Source organism: Oncorhynchus kisutch, linkage group LG13, assembly GCF_002021735.2.
Source record: "Oncorhynchus kisutch isolate 150728-3 linkage group LG13, Okis_V2, whole genome shotgun sequence".
Taxonomy (NCBI): Eukaryota; Metazoa; Chordata; class Actinopteri; order Salmoniformes; family Salmonidae; genus Oncorhynchus; species Oncorhynchus kisutch.
The window spans coordinates 24,169,867-24,190,355 of NC_034186.2; the positions used below are offsets into that span (position 1 = coordinate 24,169,867).

The window sequence follows — 20,489 nt, forward strand, 5'->3', positions numbered from 1 at the left end:
CAGCGTGGCGGATGTGTTGTTACCTACCCTTACCACCTGGGGGCGGCCCGTCAGGAAGTTCAGGATCCAAATCAAACTTTATTTGCCACATATGCCGAATACAACAAGTGTACTTTACCGTGAAATGCTTACTTACAAGCCCTTAGCCAACAGTGCAGTTCAAGAAGAAGAAAGTATTTGCCAAGTAGGCTAAAATAAAAAGTAATAATAAAAAGTAACACAATAAGAATAACAATAGCGAAGCTATATACAGGGGGCACCGGTACCGAGTCAGTGTGCAAGGGTACAGGCTTGTCCAGTTGCAGAGGTTAGTTCCAGGGTCCTTAGCTTAGTGATGAGCTTTGAGGGCACTATGGTGTTGAACGCTGATCTGTAGTCCATGTGTATGAGCAACAGATGTATATCTGTATTCCCAGTCATGTGAAATCCATAGACTAGGACCTAATTCATTTCTTTATATGAACTGTAACTCAGTGAAATCTTTGAATTGTTGCATGTTGCATTTATATTTTTGTTCAGTATTGTTGGAGGGCATGGAGGTATGATATGGCGGGCCAGGGCCCCTAAGGCCTGCCCATAATGCTAGCCCTGCCCCTTCAACTCAAAATTTCAGAACTCAGAATTTCTCGCAACCTTGTAGGAAGTTCCTCTGTACGCTGCGGCAGCCAGCAGCATCTTGGCAGCAGGGTGTGGGTGTGTGTTTCTTTCAGCTGGGATAATAAGAGGCTGTGGTATTAGTCCAAATCACAAGATTACCTCTGAGGAAATGGACCAGGCCGTTGCTGGCTGGAGATTGATGTGTGTGTGTGCACACACATGTGTATGTGACAGAAGTGCAGAGAGGGGGCTCAAAATTTGAGGCAGCAGGTTCAGGCCCCTGAACACACATACACACACGCACGTGCTCACACACACACTGTAGTTGAGGGATTTGGAGGCTCAGACAGATTTGATGAGAAATTAGATAAATACAGTGCAGTGTCTGAAGCATTAATCACTTATACATACACACACACACACACACACACGCACACACTGTAAAACCATTGGAGGGTGAATGACAAAGCTAGCATGGAACATTTGTAATTCCAGTCCTGTAAATCAGTAGAGTAATGCTGGTGTCTCTTCCGTGAGACTGGACAACAGACAGACTATCTAGTTAGAACCCTGTGATTCAGCCCTGCCTTCACACACACAAACACATATGCACTGAGTATTCATTAATGAGTATTCAACATTAAGAACACCTAGTATTGAGTTGCACTCCCCCCTTTTGCCCTCAGAACAGCCTAAATTGATCGGGGCATGGACTCTACAAGGTGTCGAAAGCGTTCCACAGGGATGCTGGCCCATGTTGACTCCATTGCTTCCCACAGTTATAGTTGGCTGGCTGTTGAGTATGAAAAGCCCAGCAGCGATGCAGTTCTCGACACAAACCGGTGCGGATGGCACCTACTACCATACCCTGTTCAAAGGCACTTACATTTTCTGTCTTGCCTATTCACCCTCTGAATGGCACACATACACATTCCATGTCTCAATTGTCTCAAGGTTTAAAATGATTATTTCACCTGTCTCCTCCCCTTCATCTACACTGATTGAAGTGGATTTAACAAGTGACATCAATAAGGGATCATAGCTTCCACCTGGATTCATCTGGTCAGTCTAAGTCATGGAAAGAGCAGGTGTTCTTAATGTTTGTATACTCAGTGTATATACACACATACTGTATATACACCTGCTGTCAACAGAGGGGGCTCCCTGGCCTCATCAGAGATGTATTTAGTAGCAGCTAGCACAGCCTGCCTCAGGGCTACAGAGGAGAGCACAGTGGGATTTGTTATTCTGTCAGGAAGATTGAAGCTGCAAGCTGTTTTTAGAACATGGAACGTTTGTTCTCCTGTTGTTAGGAAGGATGTCTCAAATCCCTTGTCAAAGTTTGGTGTATGCGTTTGTATGTGGGATAGGATCTGGCCCAGTGTGTGTTTCCTCGTGTACCTCTCCCTATGGGGATACCTGCCAATACTTCCTCAGCAATTACGCTGATGAGGGTCACTCACACACACACACACACACACACACACACACACACACACACACACACACACACACACACACACACACACACACACACACACACACACACACACACACACACACACACACACACAGCAAGCATGCAAAATCAAGATGGTGATTAGTAGTATGTGACCTGTTTCAGGAAGCTAGGTGTATGTCGCACGTCACTACTTCACAGAAGAGGCATTTGTGACCGATCGGCTCGTTGTAGCAAAATTTGAAATTGTGTTTTTCACATTAGATAAAAGTAGAGACTCAGGGCTAGAAAATGGTCAATTATGCACTACAGTTGAGGAACAATGGGAAAGTAATTCTGCTTTGAAAGTTGATAAACTTGTAACCTTACTTTTGAGAAAATGGCCTTTGAATATTTTGAGAGCTCTTCTTTGTCTACACCCATTCAGCATCATTCACACCCTCTTAAGCTATAGCCCCGCCCATAAACTCAGAATATTGTCAGATTGTCTGTTCGTATATTTAGAGCGTTTTGCTCTTGGAGCTTTCAGAGCACACACTGGATGCTCTGGCCGAGCAGTAGGGTAGATACGATTGTTCTGTCCTAACAACAGCAGTCAAGCATCCAAGCTACCTGGCCAACGTTGGCTAGCTTGCTATTTACTTCCAGACACAAATGAGAGAACAGCTCACTCGCCCTTGCAGAGCTGGTTGGGCTGTTTTTATGTTATCCAGATCGTTGGTGACTGCAACTGTACTGTGCTGCTGCCAACAATTGAATTACGCTTTTTGCCATACGTTTACTGATATTGGCCATATTCAACGGGTGTTGAGAGTTCGTAATTATGAACACTCAGTTATTCTGCACTCTGACACACTCAGATGAGAGTGCTCTGAAATCGGAGTAGATGCTGAATGGGTGTAGACCAGGGTTTCCCAACTGGCGGCTTGTGGGCCAAATTGGTGGGTTTTGGTGGTTTATTGGTGGAATTTTCATTGTTGGACATACAAATAAAAACACCAGGACATCAGCTCCAAGTGACATTAATTTAAGAAATCTGTTCCCAAGTATTCTCAGACATAATAGAGACACGTGATCATATACAAATGTAAGCAAACTTTGAAATTATTATTTTAGTTGAACATACCTGTTTGGGCTTCTTGCGGTCAATTTGCGGTCTACAAGTTATTTGTAATTATGTTCTGGCCCACCGACCATCCCCTCAAGAAACAATCATCCCGTGGCTGAATCTAGTTGATGATCCCTGGTGTGGACATTTTCTCAAAAGTTGGGTTACAAGTTTATCAACTTTCAAAGCAGAATTACTTTCCCATGGTTCCTCAACTGCAGCATATAACATTTTCTAGCTCTCTCTCTACTTTTATCCCATGTAAAAAACACAATTTCAAAATGTTCTATATAGGATCGAATCCAGGTAGTGGGTCACATATACAAAAGTATGTGGAAACCTGCTTGTCAAACACCTATTTCCAAAATCATTTTATCTTTTATTTAACTAGGCAAGTCAGTTAAGAACAAATTCTTATTTTCAATGACAGCCTAGGAACAGTGGGTTAACTGCCTGTTCAGGGGCAGAATGACAGATTTGTACCTTGGGGATTTAAACTCGCAACCTTTTGGTTACTAGTCCAACACTCTAACCACTAGGCTACCCTATGAGGAGTTGTTCCCCCCTTTGATTCTATAACAGCCTCCACTCTTCTGGGAAGGCTTTCCACTAGATGTTGGGACATTGCTGCGGGGACTTGCTTCTATTCAGCCACAATAGCATTAGTGAGGTTGGGCACTGATGTTGGGCGATTAGGCCTGGCTCAGAGTCGACTTTCCAATTCATCCCAAAGGTGTTCAGTGGGGTTGAGGTCAGGGCTCTGCGCAGGCCAGTCAAGTTCTTACACAACGATCTTGACAAACCATTTCTGTATGAACCTTGCTTTGTGCACAAGTGCATTGTCGTGCTGAAACAGGAAAGGGCCTTTCCCAAACTGTTGCCACAAAGTTGGAAGAAGAGAATTGTCTAGAATGCTGCAGTGTTAAGATTGCCCTTCACTGGAACTAAAGAGCCCAAACCATGTGTGACTTTCTGTGAGCTTGTGTGGCCTATCACTTTGCGTGTTTTTACTTCACAATAACAGCACTTGCAGTTCTGGCAGGGCAGAAATGTTATGAACTGACTAGTTGGAAACTTGGCATCCTATGACGGTGCCATATTGAATGTCACTGAACTCTTCAGTAAGACCATTCTATTGCCAATGTTTGTCTATGGAAATTGCATGGCTGTGTGCTAGATTTGATATAACTGTCAACAACGGGTGTGCCTGAAATAGCCGAATCCACTAATTTGAAGGGGTGTTCACATACTTTTGTACATATAGTGTATCAAACTCAGCTCTACTGACCAGCTACTCTGCTGTACTCACTCACACGGTGGGCAAGGATAGACTCATGTACACTCAGAGAAACACACGCAATTTGTACACACAGTCGACAGGGGCAGGATATATACTTCTAGAACAGATATGAGTGTTCTGGAAGTCTCTATGCCTTCCAGGAAATAGCCATCATCATCTGTCACTCCTCTGACATAGAGGTTTCTATTTGATCCTGAGCTCCTGGACTTCATTCTCTTCAAAACATTTAAAAGCGTCTGCCAAATATAGACGGCTGGTCTTCATAGCTCTCATTCACTCTCTCTCTCTCTCTCTCTCTCTCTGTCTTGCTCTCTCAACAAATAGCAGAAAAGGCATGAGCCCCTTCATAGCCTTTTGACTGACCGACCGTGTGTGTGTGTCCATTAGGATCTGGTCCACTGTGTGAATGCGTCCTCATGTACCTCTCCCAATGGGTATATCTGGCAATACGTCCTCAGCAATTACACTGATGAGTGTGTACACACACGCATACGGTTTTGTTATTGTAGAAGTGGCGTGAACACACCCTGATAACAGAATTAAAGCGGTGGGAAGGGCAGTGTAGATGAAAATCTCATTAAAGCTTTGATTATTCTCACACACAGTCACACTGGCCTAGTCTGCTGAAAAAAACTGTGTGTGAAGAGTAACTTGGTATGCTGTTTACAGTAGTAAGCATGTTTGCAAACAAGTGAACATTCCATGCTCATTCATATTCATACATTATTAGGTCACAGTAAATCAATAAAGGTAAATAAACTGAAACCTTTCACAAAGAACTTTGCTGAAATGAGATGTGTGTGTATAAATACTCATAAATAGTGTGCGTACTGCATGCTCCAGTGCTATTAATTCCACCGTGATTATTTAATCAAGATAATCTCACCGTTTAATCTTGTTAACAGTATATAAACAAACTCTGTCTGCTACATTTACATACACTCTCTCTCTTATCCCAGCTCAGAGCCTTACCAGTACAGTATCAGGGTAAAATGTCCAGACTTTCACCCCCAGGGACCACAAATGGTGTCAGAGGGTGTTAACCTCTCTAGGTGGTGTGGTCCCACCTGGCCAACATCCGGTGAAATTGCAGAGCGCCAAATTCAAAAACAGAAACACATGAGTTTAAAGATTAACTTCTTGTTAATCTAACTGTCAGATTTCAAAAAGGCTTTACGGCGAAAGCGTACCATGAGATTATCCGAGGACAGAGACCAGCACACAAAACATTACAAACAGTTACCAGCCAAGCAGAGGTGTAACAAAAGTCAGAAATAGCGATAAAATGAATCACTTACCTTTGATGATCTTCATATGGTTGCACTCACAAGACTCCCAGTTACCCAATAAATGTTTGTTTTGTTCGATAAAGTCCCTCTTTATATCCAAAATCCTCAATTTTGTTGGTTCGTTTTGTTCAGTAATCCAATGGCTCCAAGGCGGTCAAAACAGTCTGCAATATTTCAACAGGACAATAGCTTCGTCAATATAAAAGAAAAACAAGAAAGACGTGCTCTCTGTCGTGCGCAGTAAACCGCTCTGGGACACTGTAGGGTCCACTCATTCAGAGTGGTCTTACTCTCTCATTTTTCAGAATACACGCCTGAAACTATTTCTAAAGACTGTTGACATCTAGTGGAAGCCATAGGAAGTGCAATCTGGGTCCTAAGTCATTGGATACTGTAAAGGCAGTCAATGTAAATTACAAACATAAAAGAATCCCACTTCCTGGATGGATTTTTCTCAGGTTTTCGCCTGCCATATCAGTTCTGTTATACACACATACATTATTTTTGACAGTTTTGGAAACTTTAGAGTTTTCTATCCAAATCCAAATGATATGCATATCCTAGCTTCTGGGCCTGAGTAACAGGCAGTTTACTTTGGGCACGTTTTTCATCCGGAGGTGAAAATAGTGCCCCCTACCCTAGTGAAGTTAACAGAGGACTCTAGTAACATCGTCAATCAGGGGTAGCTATTGGCAGACACGGGCCAGTCATATCATCCAATCATACAGCATATTGATCCTCGGTTAGTTTTAAAAAGTATTGTTGTTTAGAGGAGAGTACCATGTGTTTCATAAACTATTGCTCTCTTTCTGCACTAGAGTATCATTTGGAGCAGTAAAAGAGAGCTGTGAAATATGGCTGTGATTATATCTAAAAATCACTATAACTAATAAACTGTAAAAGGGCCACTAGTCCATAAACATAACAGCCCGGTTTCACTTACCTAACATAGTTTATGGTATCTCTGTTATACCGAATGGAATAGCCAGTTAGTTGTTTAGTGTAGTTGGATTCCCTCTCTCCCTCCCCCCTCTGCATCAGCAAAGCTCCATGGCTGACCTTGGGGTTGCTCTCAAAGCACTGACTACTCTACAGCCAGCCAGTCTCATCTACAGAAGCTGTCTGAGGGTTTGGGACTAGAGGATGTCATGTCTGACACACAGGCCCTTTGCTTTTTATCTGACTCTTTTACGGGAGAGAGAGAGAAAGGGAGAGAGAGAGAGAAAAAAATGCGGTTGAGCAGCAGGGGAAAATGGAGCTCCACACATACACCAACAGAAACACACACACAATTTACTGTAAGTCGTGGTGCTTTGCGGGATCTCTAGAGATCATGTGACCTTCATCTGATATCAGTAGATGTAAGGAGAAATAAAGGAAGAGCTATGTAATAGGATATGATAAGACTAGCCACATTGTTATGTGTATTACAGAGGATATGAGCAGAGTGGAGCTGGTTTTGAGCGAGGAGCGGAGCGTGCATCAAATGTCTGGAGTGTGGAGCAGATTCAAAGAATTTAGGAGAGTTAGCCTTCTCCCCTGCTCCAACTTCGCTCTGATACTGCTCAGCCACGAGCTCTGGCCATGCTCTGCCATCATTTTTTTTTTAAAATTCTTTACTGTTCTCTTAATTAGGCCTATTCTGTTGTATGTATTTAGGCAACGCCACCACTAATAGTCCCGTGAGGCTCAGTTGGTAGACTATGGCACTTGCAACGCCAGGGTTGTGGGTTCAACTCCCACAGGGGACCAGTATGGCGAAAGAAAAGTATGAAATGTATGCACTCACTACATTAAGAGTGTTTGCTGTATGAGATACTGTACATGTGATGTTGATATGAGTTGACCAAGAAATAGGTAAAACAGCCTGTGTAGTTGACGGAAGACAATGAATGCAGCATCACCGGAGACATTTTGGTTTCTAAATAGGCTATTGTTTAAAAAAAGAGTCTAAGTTTGTAATGATGCTGAAGTTGTCAATCAACTGTAAAATCTGAGCGTAACAGAACCAGTTACAACTGAAGTATCTGACCATTAATAGATGAGAGAATTAGCTTATTTTTTCCACAGTGGCCACAAAGCCTATTGCATTCAAAAAGTATTCAGACCCCTTGACTTTTTCCACATTTTACATTACAGCCTTATTCTAAAATGGATGAAATACTTTTCCCCCACTTATCAATCTACACACAATACCCCATAATGACAAAGCAAAACCAGTTTTTTTTAAAATTCTTACTAATGTATTAAAAATTATAAACAGAAATACATAAGTATTTAGACCCTTTGCTATGGGATGCGAAATTGAATTCAGGTGCATGCTGTTTCCGTTGATCATCCTTGATATCTTTCTCCAACTTGATTGGAGTCCACCTGTGGTAAATTAAATTGATTGGACATAATTTGTAAAGGCACACACCTGTCTATTTAAGGTCCCACAGTTGACAGTGCATGTCAGAGCAAAAACCAAGCCATGAGGACGAAGGAATTGTCCCTAGAGCTCCAAGACAGGATTGTGTTGAGGCACAGATCTGGGGAAGAGTACCAAAAAATGTCTGCAGCGTTGAAGGTCCCCAAGAACACAGTGGCCTCCATCATTCTTAATTTGAAGAAGTTTGGAACCACCAAGACTCTTCATAGAGCTGGCCACCCGGCCAAACTGAGCACTCAGGGGGGAACGGCCTTGGTCAGGGAGGTGACCAAGAACCCGATGGTCACTCTGAATGAGTTCCAGAGTTTCTTTGTGGAGATGGGAGAACCTTCTAGAAGGAAAACTATCTCTGCAGCACTCCACCAATCAGGCCTTTATGGTAGAGTGGTCAGACAGAAGCCACTCCTCCGTAAATGGCACATGACAGCCTGATTGGAGTTTGCCAAAATGCAGCTAAATACTCTCAGACCATGAGAAACAAAATTATCTTGTCTGATGAAACCAAGATTGAACTCTTTGTCCTGAATACCAAGCATCACGCCCGGAGGAAAGCTGGCACCATCCCTACTGTGAGGCGTTGTGGCAGGATCATGCTGCAGGGATGTTTTTCAGTGGCAGGGACTGGGAGACTAGTCAGGCTGGAGGGAAAGAACAGAGCAAAATAGTGCAAGATCCTTGAGGAACATCTACTCCAGAGTGCTCAGGACCTCAGACTGGGGCCAAGGTTCACATTCCAACAATTGGTCACTTGTGCTCCACCCTATGGGACTCGCAATCACAGCCAGTTGTGATACAGCCTGGAATCAAACTAAGGTCTGTAGTGACACCTCTAGGACTGAGATGTAGTGCCTTAGACCGCTGTGCCACTCAGGAAATTAAGTACTTTACACCACTGATAACAATCAGTGAATAGATACAAAGTTCCATCTTGAGTTGATGGGTAGGCTACAGTCTGGGATATGGGAATAATGGGAATTTCAATTATTGAAACATTGATTCTATTCTTGGATAATATCATGTATAAATGTACACCAAGGTCATTCTTTGTCATGCCTCATCTGAGCAGGATCAGATGGTGACAGGGGTCTCAACCGGGTCAGGCAACCAGGGAAGACAAGTCTGTGACGGCGTAGAGGTAAACTTTTGCAGATAGGACACTTTATTCTCTCTGTGCAGCAAACAAGATATAAACTATTTTAAGGGAGTCTGACAAACCTCTAAAGTTGATTTCTAAACTGTATCAAGGGTTGATAGAGGATTTCCCAATGACAAAACATGCCAAAGAAAAATGTTAGGAAGACCTGGGAGACACTATAGGTGATGATGAATGGATACAGATACTTTTGTATAAATAGTGTGTGTGAACACCCCTTCAAATTAGTGGATTCGGCTATTTCAGCCACACCCATTGCTGACAGGTGTATAAAATTGAGCACACAGCCATGCGATCTCCATAGACAAACATTGGCAGTAGAATGGCCTTACTGAAGAGCTTGTGACTTTCAACGTGGCACCATAATAGGATGCCACCTTTCCAACAAGTCAGTTCATCACATTTCTGCCCTGCCAGAGCTGCCCTGGTCAACTTTAAGTGCTGTTATTGTGAAGTGGAAACATCTAGGAGCAACATTGGCTCAGCCGCAAAGTGGTAGGCCACACATGCTAACAGAACAGTACTGCCGAGTGCTGAAGCGTATAGCGTATACGACTCATGGTGTAATTGTGATACCATACAGGAACTCAAGTCCTTTTGTTCACCCAACCTAGAATACCTCACAATCAAATGCCAACCATATTATCTTCTAAGAGAATTTTCTTCTGAGATAGTCACGACCGTGTATATCCCCCCTTAAGCCGATACCACGACGGCCCTCAAGGAACACTGGACTTTATGCAAACTGGAAATCACATATCCTGAGGCTGCATTTATTATAGCTGGGGATTTTAACAAAGCAAATTTGAGGACAGGCTACCTAAATTCTACCAACATATCAACTGTAGTACTCGCGCTGCTAAAACACTGGACCACTGTTACTCCAACTTCGGGGATGCATACAAGGCCCTCCCCGGCCGTCCTTTTGGCAAATCTGACCATGACTCCATTTTGCTCCTCCCATCCTATAGGCAGAAACTCAAACAGGAAGTACCCGTGCTAAGGACAATCCAACGCTGGTCTAACCAATCGGAATCCACACATCAAGATTGTTTTGATCACGCGGACTGGGATAAGTTCCGGGTAGCCTCAGAGAATAACATTGACGTATATACTGATACGGTTACTGAGTTTATCAGTAAAGTGCATAGGAGATGTTGTACCCTAACCAGACACCGTGGATAGATGGCAGCATTCGCGCAAAACTGAAATTGCGAACCACCGCATTTTAAAAATGGCAAGGTGACTGGGAATATGGCAGAATACAAACAGTGTAGTTATTCCCTCCGCAAGGCAATCAAACAGGCAAAACGTCAGTATAGAGACAAAGTAGAGTCGCAATTCAACGGCTCAGACACGAGACGTATGTGGCAGGGTCTACAGACAAGCACAGACTAAAAAAGGAAAACCAGCCATGTCGTGGACACCGTCTTGCTTCATGATAAGCTAAACACCTTCTTTGCCCGCTTTGAAGACAACACAGTGCCAATGATCCTGCCCGCTACCAAGGACTGTGGGCTCTCCTTCTCTGTGGCGTGACTATGACATTTAAGCGTGTTAAACCTCGCAAGGCTGCCGGCCCAGACGGCATCCCTAGCCGCGTCCTCAAAGCATGCGCAGATCAGCTAGTTGGTGTGTTTACGGACATATTCAATCTCTCCATATCCCAGCCTGCTGTCCCAAAATGCTTCAAGATGGCCACCATTGTTCCTGTACCCAAGAAAGCAAAGGTAACTGAACTAAATGACTATCGCCCCGTAGCACTCACTTTTGTCATCATGAAGTGCTTGGAGAGACTAGTCAAGGATATCACCTCTACCTTACCTGTCACTCTAGACCCACTTCAATTTCCCTAATGCCCCAGTAGATCCACAGACAATGCAGTTGCCATTACACTGCACACTGCCCTATTCCATCTGGACAAGAGGAATATTCCATCTGGACAAGAGGAATACCTATGTAAGAATGCTGTTCATTGACTATAGCTCAACATTCAACACCATAGTACCCTCCAAGCTCATCATTAAGCTAGAGGCCCTGGATCTGAACTCCTCCCTGTGCAACTGGGTCCTGGACTTCTTGATGGGCCGACCCAGGTGGTGAAGGTAGAAAACAACACCTCCACTTCGCTGATCCTTAACACTGGGGCCCCACAAGGGGGCGTGCCCAGCCCCCTCCTGTACTCCCTGTTCACCCATGACTGTGTGGCTAAGCACACCTCCAACTCGATCATCAAGTTTGCAGATGACACAACAGTAGTAGGCTTGATTCCCAACAATGACGAGACCGCTTACAGGGAGGAGGTGATGGCTCTGGGAGTATGGTGCCAGAGAATAACCTCTCATTCAACGTCAACAAAACAAAGCATCAATGGGACCACCGTGGAGAAGATGGAAAGCTTCAAGTTCCTCAGCATACACATTCCTGACAAACTGAAATGGCGCAACAGCGCCTCTTCAACCTCAGGAGGATGAATTAAATTTAACCCTTACAAACTTTTACAGATGCACAATTGAGAGCATCCTTTTGGGCTTTATCACCTCTTGATACGGCAACTGCACCGCCGGCAACTGCAGGAATGTCCAGAGGGTAGTGCGGTCTGCCCAACGCATCACCGGGGGCAAACTGCCTGCCCTTGCCCTCCAGGACACCTACAGCACCCAATATCACAGAAGGCCAAAAAGATTGTCAAGGACAACAATCACCCGAGCCACTACCTGTTCACCCCGCTATCACCCAGAAGGCGAGATAAGTACAGGTGCATCAAAGCTGGGACCGAGAGACCGAAGCTGTTTTTCAATCTCAAGGCCATCAGACTGTTAAATAGCCATCAATTGCACATAGAGGCTGCTACCTATATACATAGACTTGAAATCACTAGCCACTTTAATAAATGGAACTCTAGTCACTTTAATAATGTTTACATATCTTGCATTACTCATCTCAAATGAATATTCTGTATTCTATACTATTCTACTGTATCTTAGTCTCTGCCGCTCTGACATTGCTCGTCCATATATTTATATATTCTTAATTTCATTCCTTTACTTAAATTTCTGTGTACTGGGTATATGTTTTGAAGTTGTTAAATATTACTTGTTAGATATTACTGCACTGTCAGAGCTAGAAACACAAGCATTTCGCAACACCCGCAATAACATCTGCTGAACACCTGACCATTAACATTTGATTTGATTTGATGACAATGCCCACGTGCACAAAGTGAGGTCCATACAGTAGGACTAGTCTACTTGGCCTGCATGCAAATGTAGGCCTACTAATGTGCCCTTTTCGGGATGTCTGATAGTATTTCTGATTGTTTTAACTCACCACCACTAATGAGCTATGGCGCAAACAAAGTCTGTTTCTAGAATCAATTAAGAATGACAATAGTTCCTCAAAGTATTTGAACAATATTTCAAGCTTTCTCCCTTTTAATAACCACTTGGTATGAAAGGGAAAAATGTAATGTTCTGATCCAGTGGAAACGTCATAAAATACCTGATTACTTCTTATCTTATCCCTTGCACAAGTAGCCTGCAACTGTGTCTGTCCCAAGCTCACTGGCTCATAATATTTTATACAATGTTTCAAGTTTGTTGTAGCCAATGTGATTCATAGGATATTTATTTTTCTCTGGATATTTTCTACCTGCAGGCGGCAATGTTTTTATGTGTTGGCTTTATGTATGCAATGTTTACATAGTTGACAATGGCAATAAAATGTTCCTTTTATATTTGTAAAATTTTCATTTAGATAGAATGTAGATTACCCAATGATTTTGAGATACAAAGACTATTATAAATTAAATGAAACTGTTCCAGAAATGTGCATATGAAAATCATAACGGGCACGCAGATTGGTAGAAATGGTAAGATAAATTGACACTCCAAATGGAGATGGTTGCTTACCGTTGGTTTAGCCTATTACCCACAACTTCAGGGTCTGGAACAGGTTTTATTCTTCTGGTTAGGCTATCTTGATCTCTGGCTCCCTCTTGAGTCATTTGTGTCTTAATTATTTAATCAAACAGCATCCGACAAGTTCAGTACATGTAGTTGATTTTATTAAAACACATTGGGTGTGTCTCATATATATATGGACAGAAATCGGGGGTCCTCCCTCCAATTTTTTGTATTTATATATATATATATATATATATGAAAAAGACATTTAAAACTTTCAACCAATCAATTGGTCGAAAGAAAAGTCTACCCTGACCAATATTTTTTTTTCAGTCTGGAACAGCCCTAGTAAAAATGCAGGAAATTAGCTTTAGATGCACAAATAATTCTGAGGGAGGACCCCAGATTTTTATCCATAAACACCCAGAACTACCGCACTCACACACAAAGGTTATTATAGAAAACTATAATGAAAACTAATAATGAAAAAAAATTGTAACCGGTGTAAAATAATTAACAAAACTGTTTGAAAACTGAAACTATAATCTTTGACTTCAATACTAACTAACATTTCATTAAAACCATCATGCATAATGTTTGTTTTTTCTAAAATGATGCAAAAATCTGAGGGGGATTTTCAAGCTACTGAATCTGGCACATAAATGCAGGCAGGAGATCTTTCAAATAGGCCTAGTTTGTGCATCACTATGACTAGCTATCACTAATTAACAGGGATAATAACAATTCTAAGTAGCTACTAAAGTTCAAAAGAAGTGGCTGCTGAGATGACGCTGCAGTGGATAGCAGCCGTCTTATGGTCTCCTGACCAATTCAGCTATTTTGTGTTTTTTACGCTTATCTTAACTTAACTTTTTGTACATAATGTATCTGCCATCATTTCTTATGACCGAAAACAGCTTCTGGACATTAAACAGTGATCACTAACCTCGATTTGGATTAAAAATGTCTACTTTTTCGGACCAAGCCCTAATACCCGGGACTCAAGGGGGAAAGCATCTGCGAAAGACACGCAGGCGAGCCGGCACCCTGACAAGACTACAACGGCGGGCAAATAGACCGCCATTGCCCTCTGTTCTATTGGCAAACGTGCTATCACTGAAGAACAAACTGGAGGAGCTCTCTTCGAGACTAGCCTATCAACGGGACTTGAAAAACTGTAATATCCCATGTTTCTCAGAGTCGTGGCTGAACAAGGACATGAATATACATCTTGCTGGTTTTTCTATGCATCTATGCACCGGACTGTAGACTCTGGTAAAACGACGGGGGAGGGGTGTGTCTCTTAACAACAGCTTGTGCACGATCTCTAATATTAAGGAAGTCTCAAATTTTTGCTCCCCTGAGGTAGTATGGTCTGCAGCTTGTCAAGAAGTATTCTATTTACCAAGAGCGTTTTCATCTATATTTTTTGTAGTGGTCTATTTACCATCACAAACCAATGCTGGCACTAAGACCACAATAAACAAACTGCATAGGGCCATAAGCAAACAAGAAAATGCACATTCAGAGGCAGCGTTTCTTGTGGCCGATGCTTTTAATGCAGGGAAACTGAAATTTGTTTTACCTCATTTTTACCAACATGTCACCTGTACAACCACAGGCGCCAATTCTAGATCACCTTTAATCCACACACAGAAAAGCATACAAGGCTCTCCCACGGCCTCCCTTTGTCAAATCAGACCATAACTCTATCCTCCTGCTTACAAGCCAAAACTCGAACAGGAAGTACCAGTGACGCGCTCAATACAGAAGTGGTCTGATGAAGCAGATGCTAAGCTACAGGACTGTTTTGCTAGCATAGGTTGGGAATATGTTCCGGGATTCATCCTATAATTTGAGGAGTTTACAACATCAGTCACCGGCTTCATTATAGGTGCATTGACGACGTCGTCCCCACAGTGACCATACGTACGTACATACCCCTACCAGAAGCCATGAATTACAGGCAACAGCCGCAATGAGCTAAAGGCTAGAGCTACCGCTTTCAAGGAGTTGTAAACTAATCCGGACGCTTATAAGAAATCCCTCTATAACCTCAGACGAGCCATCAAACAGGCAAAGCGTCAATGCAGGACTATAATTGAATCCTAATACGCCGGTTCTATGCTCAATAATAGCGCTGATGGAGATGGCCGCCATTTTACGGTCCCATAACCAATCGTGCTATTGTTTATGTTTTTTGCCGCTATTTGTAGCTGATTTTGTACATTTTGTTTCTGCCACTGTCTTATGACCGAAAATAGCTTCTTGATATTAGGGCAGCGATTACTCACCCCGTACTGGAGGAATTCTGCTTCTTCTTCAACGAGTCGGACAGGAAGGATTTACTCCAGACACCCGACAAGGCCCACATCCTCGTCATTCACAGGAGAAAAAGACGGAGGTATCGTTGACGGCGGTCCGGTTGCCTTGTCCTTGAGGGTAATCTACCTTTACCATCGGTCCTATTAGCCAACGTACAATCAATCGATAATATATAGTTTACACTTACGCTCCACTGACAGCGTATGGAGTCAGATTTTGGGCTGACACTTGGACTCCATGGCCAGATGTACTCCACATACTTATGTACTTTCACCTCTTATCTTCACAGGGGACAAAAGAGATGGAAACAAAGCTAAAACAACAGTCTTCAACTTTAGTTCACACTCATCTTTTATGATGTTGTTGTAGGACTGGGCGAAATAGCCAAAATATATCACTGTATTTTTCTATTTATTTACGGCATGATGGTATTTGACTGTATTTGATGTTATTGAGTAATACAAGTTTTAAGTTTTACTTCATGAGTAGTGTGTCACCCTACGGTGGCAACACATACATTCTAAATGATTTAATTCAGGGCTTTCTCCATTCAGATTGTTTTATATTGTTCAATTCAACTTCAATCAAAAATAATTTCCTGCATTTTCTGCACTCATTTAAGATAATTTCCACACTACCACGTAGGCCTTATTTTTTATCAAACGTCACAATTGCGATTTAGATCAAAACACTTGGGTGAACTGTTGGAATCGTGGAAATAGAATGTTTATTTTAATTCTATAGTTAAATGATAAGTAATAGTGGGCACTTTGGATACAGTGTTTGACATCACAACAAATGAAAATGTCAGCTAGCCAGCTAAATAGAGATTAGCATTAGTGGCTAACACGATTTAAAGAATTGAAGAAAAGACAAACTAGCTGTTAACAATGTAAGAAACACAAACTAACAGTGTATTTATAGAACATTTGTGAATTTATATTAACAAGCAAAGTGGAAACAACATTGTTGTCATTGTTGCATGTGCTGCATTGACCCTGCAGACTGAACACAAGTGTCTAGTGGTCAAGCAACAACAAATTCGCTCCTTGAGTGATGGGGGTGGGGCTAGGTCTTTGTGGAAAGCGGCATGGAGAGAGCGGAGAGGGATGACTCAAGTAGGTGTAAACTATCAAAATGGACGTTACACACGGCATATTACATTTAACAAACCAAACTTTAAAATACCGTTATAGAAGGTAAAGTTAAAACCCAAACTGGTCCATGCATCAATAAATCAAATCAAAGTTTATTTGTCACATGCGCCGAATACAACAGGTGTAGACCTAACAGTGAAATGCTTACTTATAGGCTCTAACCAATAGTGCAAAAAAGGTATTAGGTGAACAATAGGTAGGTAAAGAAATAAAACAACAGTAAAAAGACAGGCTATATACAGTAACAAGGCTATAAAAGTAACGAGGCTACCGGTCTTTTCCTCTGAGGAATAATATCTTAGAACATAGGACTGGGCGGTATTGGTTCTGGGTCCTGCGATCCTCAAAAGGTTCTACAGCAGCAACATCGAGAGCATCCTGACTAGTTGCATCACTGCCTGGTACGGCAATTGCTCGGCCTCTGACCGCAAGGCACTACAGAGGGTAGTGCGTACGGCCCAGTACATCACTGGGGCTAAGCTGCCCGCCATCCAGGACATCTACACCAGGCATTGTCAGAGGAAGGCCCTAAAAATTGTCAAAGACCCCAGCCACCCCAGTCATAGACTGTTCTCTCTACTACCGCATGGCAAGCAGTACCGGAGTGCCAAGTCTAGGACAAAAAGGCTTCTCAACAGTTTTTACCCCCAAGCCATAAGACTCCTGAACAGGTAATCAAATGGCTACCCGGACTATTTGCATTGTGTGTGTGTGTCCCAAACCCTCTTTTTACTCTGCTGCTACTCTCTGTTTACCATATATGCAAAGTGTGTGTGTCCCCCCAACCCCTCTTTTTACGCTGCTGCTACTCTTGATCAAATGTCGTCACTAACTTACTGTATTTTTCTTACTCTCTCTTTCGCTCTCTCTCCTTTCTTTCTCTCAGAGCATGCGTGGGGGTGTGTGTGTGTGTATGTGTGTGTGATGACAGAATGCTGTGGCCTCTTAGCATCTGATATATCGGCAGCACATTTCATAGCAGATATTAATCAGAGTAAACAAAGCCAAGCTAAAAGGCATCACATAAATTACTGTGACATTATATCAACCTGTCTCCTACTGGGCTATCACGGTATTAAAAGTGGTGTGTTTGTATTTGTGCGTGTGGGTGGGTGGCTGCGTGCGTGTGTGTGTGTGTGTGTATGTGTATTAAAAGTGATGTTGCCTCAGCAAATTATGTTTTTTTTCATCCTCTACGAAGCACTGGGTTGAGCAAAGAAGGTTTCAAAAATTAAAAGGGCCTTGAACTAATTACTAAATGCTTTTAAGGTGTGTAGGGGGGGGGGGGTTGAAGACAATGACTGCTTTCATTAGGTGGACAGGGGAGTACCCTCTCCAATGTTCTCTCTCCGGTCCATCTCCTCTTCCCTCCCACCATCTCTTCCTCCGTCTCTCTTGTTGACACCCCCCCACTGAGACACAAGTTTTAATTTACCTGTCAGGCTCCAGTGCATCCCTATCTAACACACACACACACACACACACACACACACACACACACACACACACACACACACACACACACACACACACACACACACACAGTAAGGCAGGTGTCTTTCTATGCTTTATATAGACATCTAGTGTTCCTTTGTCTGGTGACAGGTGTTAAATCTAGATCCATCTGCTGCTGTTGGTATTGGTGTGTAGACTGTAGAGGTTTTTGAGGCAGAGTTTGGCACAGTGTTGATATATCTGTTGTTTGGTGTTGATGTACATGTATCTGTCTGTTGTTTAAATTGATCCCAGAGATTTCTCAGAACAGCGAGCTCACATTTTCTGGCTGCAGATAAATTCTTAGTCTTAACCCACCTTCATTAAAGCTTCTGGGCAGGCACTTTTTCCTCCCTCTCCTCTCCACCTCTACATGAAAGCCAGTGTCTTGGTGGGAGATAGATGTGTATCAGATCAGCTGAAGAAGACAGATAATGAACAATTTTATCCTTAAAGGTCCAATGCAGCTGTTTAAATCTTAATATCAAATCAATTTTGGGTAACAATTAAGTACGTTGCTGTGATTGTTTGTAAATTAATATGGTCAGAAAGAAACTAATTGCTCTTTAGCAAAGAGGAATTTCTCAAGCAAGAATTTCACTAGCTGTCTGGGAGTGGTCTGAGGGGCCTTATTGGATGAGCCTAATGGGATGCATATGTAACCTAAAAATGAGCTGTTATTGGCAGGCAGAGCGGTTTGAAACTCTCTTTGTTATTGGTCTATTAACTTATAACCTTCCTGGTGATGTCGCAAGGCAAGCCAAAACTCCATCCCACCAAAACAGGCTGAAATTTCATGAATTTCTTTCAAATTGCTCTTACAATAAAAGGGCATTATCATCCTTTTCACAATTGCACAGTATTAATCCAACCTCATAGTGTGGAAATATACAGTACTGGTCAAAAGTTTGGACACACCTACTCATTCAAGGGTTTTATCTTTATCTTTAAACAATTCAAAATGTGTGTGTGTGTGTGTATCCTCCCTGTCTTTGTCACACTCTCTGTGCTAATCACCACACCATCTACCTACATCACCATGGGTATGGCGAGGCATAGGACCTATTCCCACTACGAGAGATGAAGGAGAGTCTGAGGAGATTTCTACTTTTCACATTACATCCTTGCCTTACTTTTTATTGTGGCTAGCAACACAACATTCTTGGTCCACTGCTCAAATTGACCATAAATATCACAGTAGCCACTAGCTAGCCAGTAAGCACAAACTATGTGTTACAAATGATCTATAACGTATGTCATGCTTTATAAAGGGTTCATAAATGTGGCATAACTGTGTGACATATAACCACCCACCATGTCAAATGTGACATAACCCAGTATGTCAAATATGACATAAACCTGTGTTTTATAAAGGGTTGCATAATCACCCCTTAATAAAGGCCTTATAAATCATATTAAGTTGAGGCTTCACAAATCATTTATAACCCTGTCCTTCATCTTGGTAGAGCATTGCAATGCCAGGACATTGTGTTTGATTCCCGGGACCACCCTTACGTAAAAATGTATTCATGCATGACTGTGGAAGTCTGCTAAATGTTATATATTATATTTCACTAAAACATTTCTAGGATGGCCCAACCTCTTTCCCTCTTTGGTGCATAGTCAATATTGGACCTGACCTCAACTTCCCCCAAAATGCTGTGTTGCAGGATGACACACACTCTAAAGTGTAGTCATGCACAGAAAAAAACGTTGGGCCTTTTAAAATCAATTACAATGTTATGCCTACTTCTGTTTTCTTTCCTAATTCCGTTTCCAGGTTTCGGATTTCCCCCATTGTTTTCTGGTTTACCCACTTTTTGAGTAGAAAAACAACAATTAGATTTTATGTGTTCACAACAATTCTTACACTACATCAGGGGATGACTTTTTTTTAAATGGTGTAGTTGCCCATTAATTCAGTGAGCATGCCCTGCATTGTTGTTTGGTTAGCGGGTTTTCTGTAATGCAGTAAGAGCATATGATGTGATTCGGGCGCCAATGGAATGTTTGGAGTAAAAGGCCAGCATCACTCCGTATTATTCACAGCCCATGAAATGACACCATAGAGTGAAAGTATTCAGACCCCATGACATTTTCCACATTTTGTTACGTTCTAAAATGGATTCAATTAATTGTTTTCCTCATCAATCTACACACAATAACCCATTATGACAAAGCAAAATAATTGTATTTTTATTTATTTTTTTATACCTTATTTACATAAGTATTCAGACATAAGTATGAGACTCGAAATTAAGCTCAGATGCA

General features: G+C 42.2%; 1 protein-coding gene across 1 annotated transcript in view; it reads left to right on the forward strand.

Moving 5' to 3' along the window:
- LOC109902733 (carboxyl-terminal PDZ ligand of neuronal nitric oxide synthase protein) overlaps positions 1–20,489 on the forward strand; it is a 170,227-nt gene that overhangs the window by 76,716 nt on the left and 73,022 nt on the right. The window lies entirely within an intron of this gene.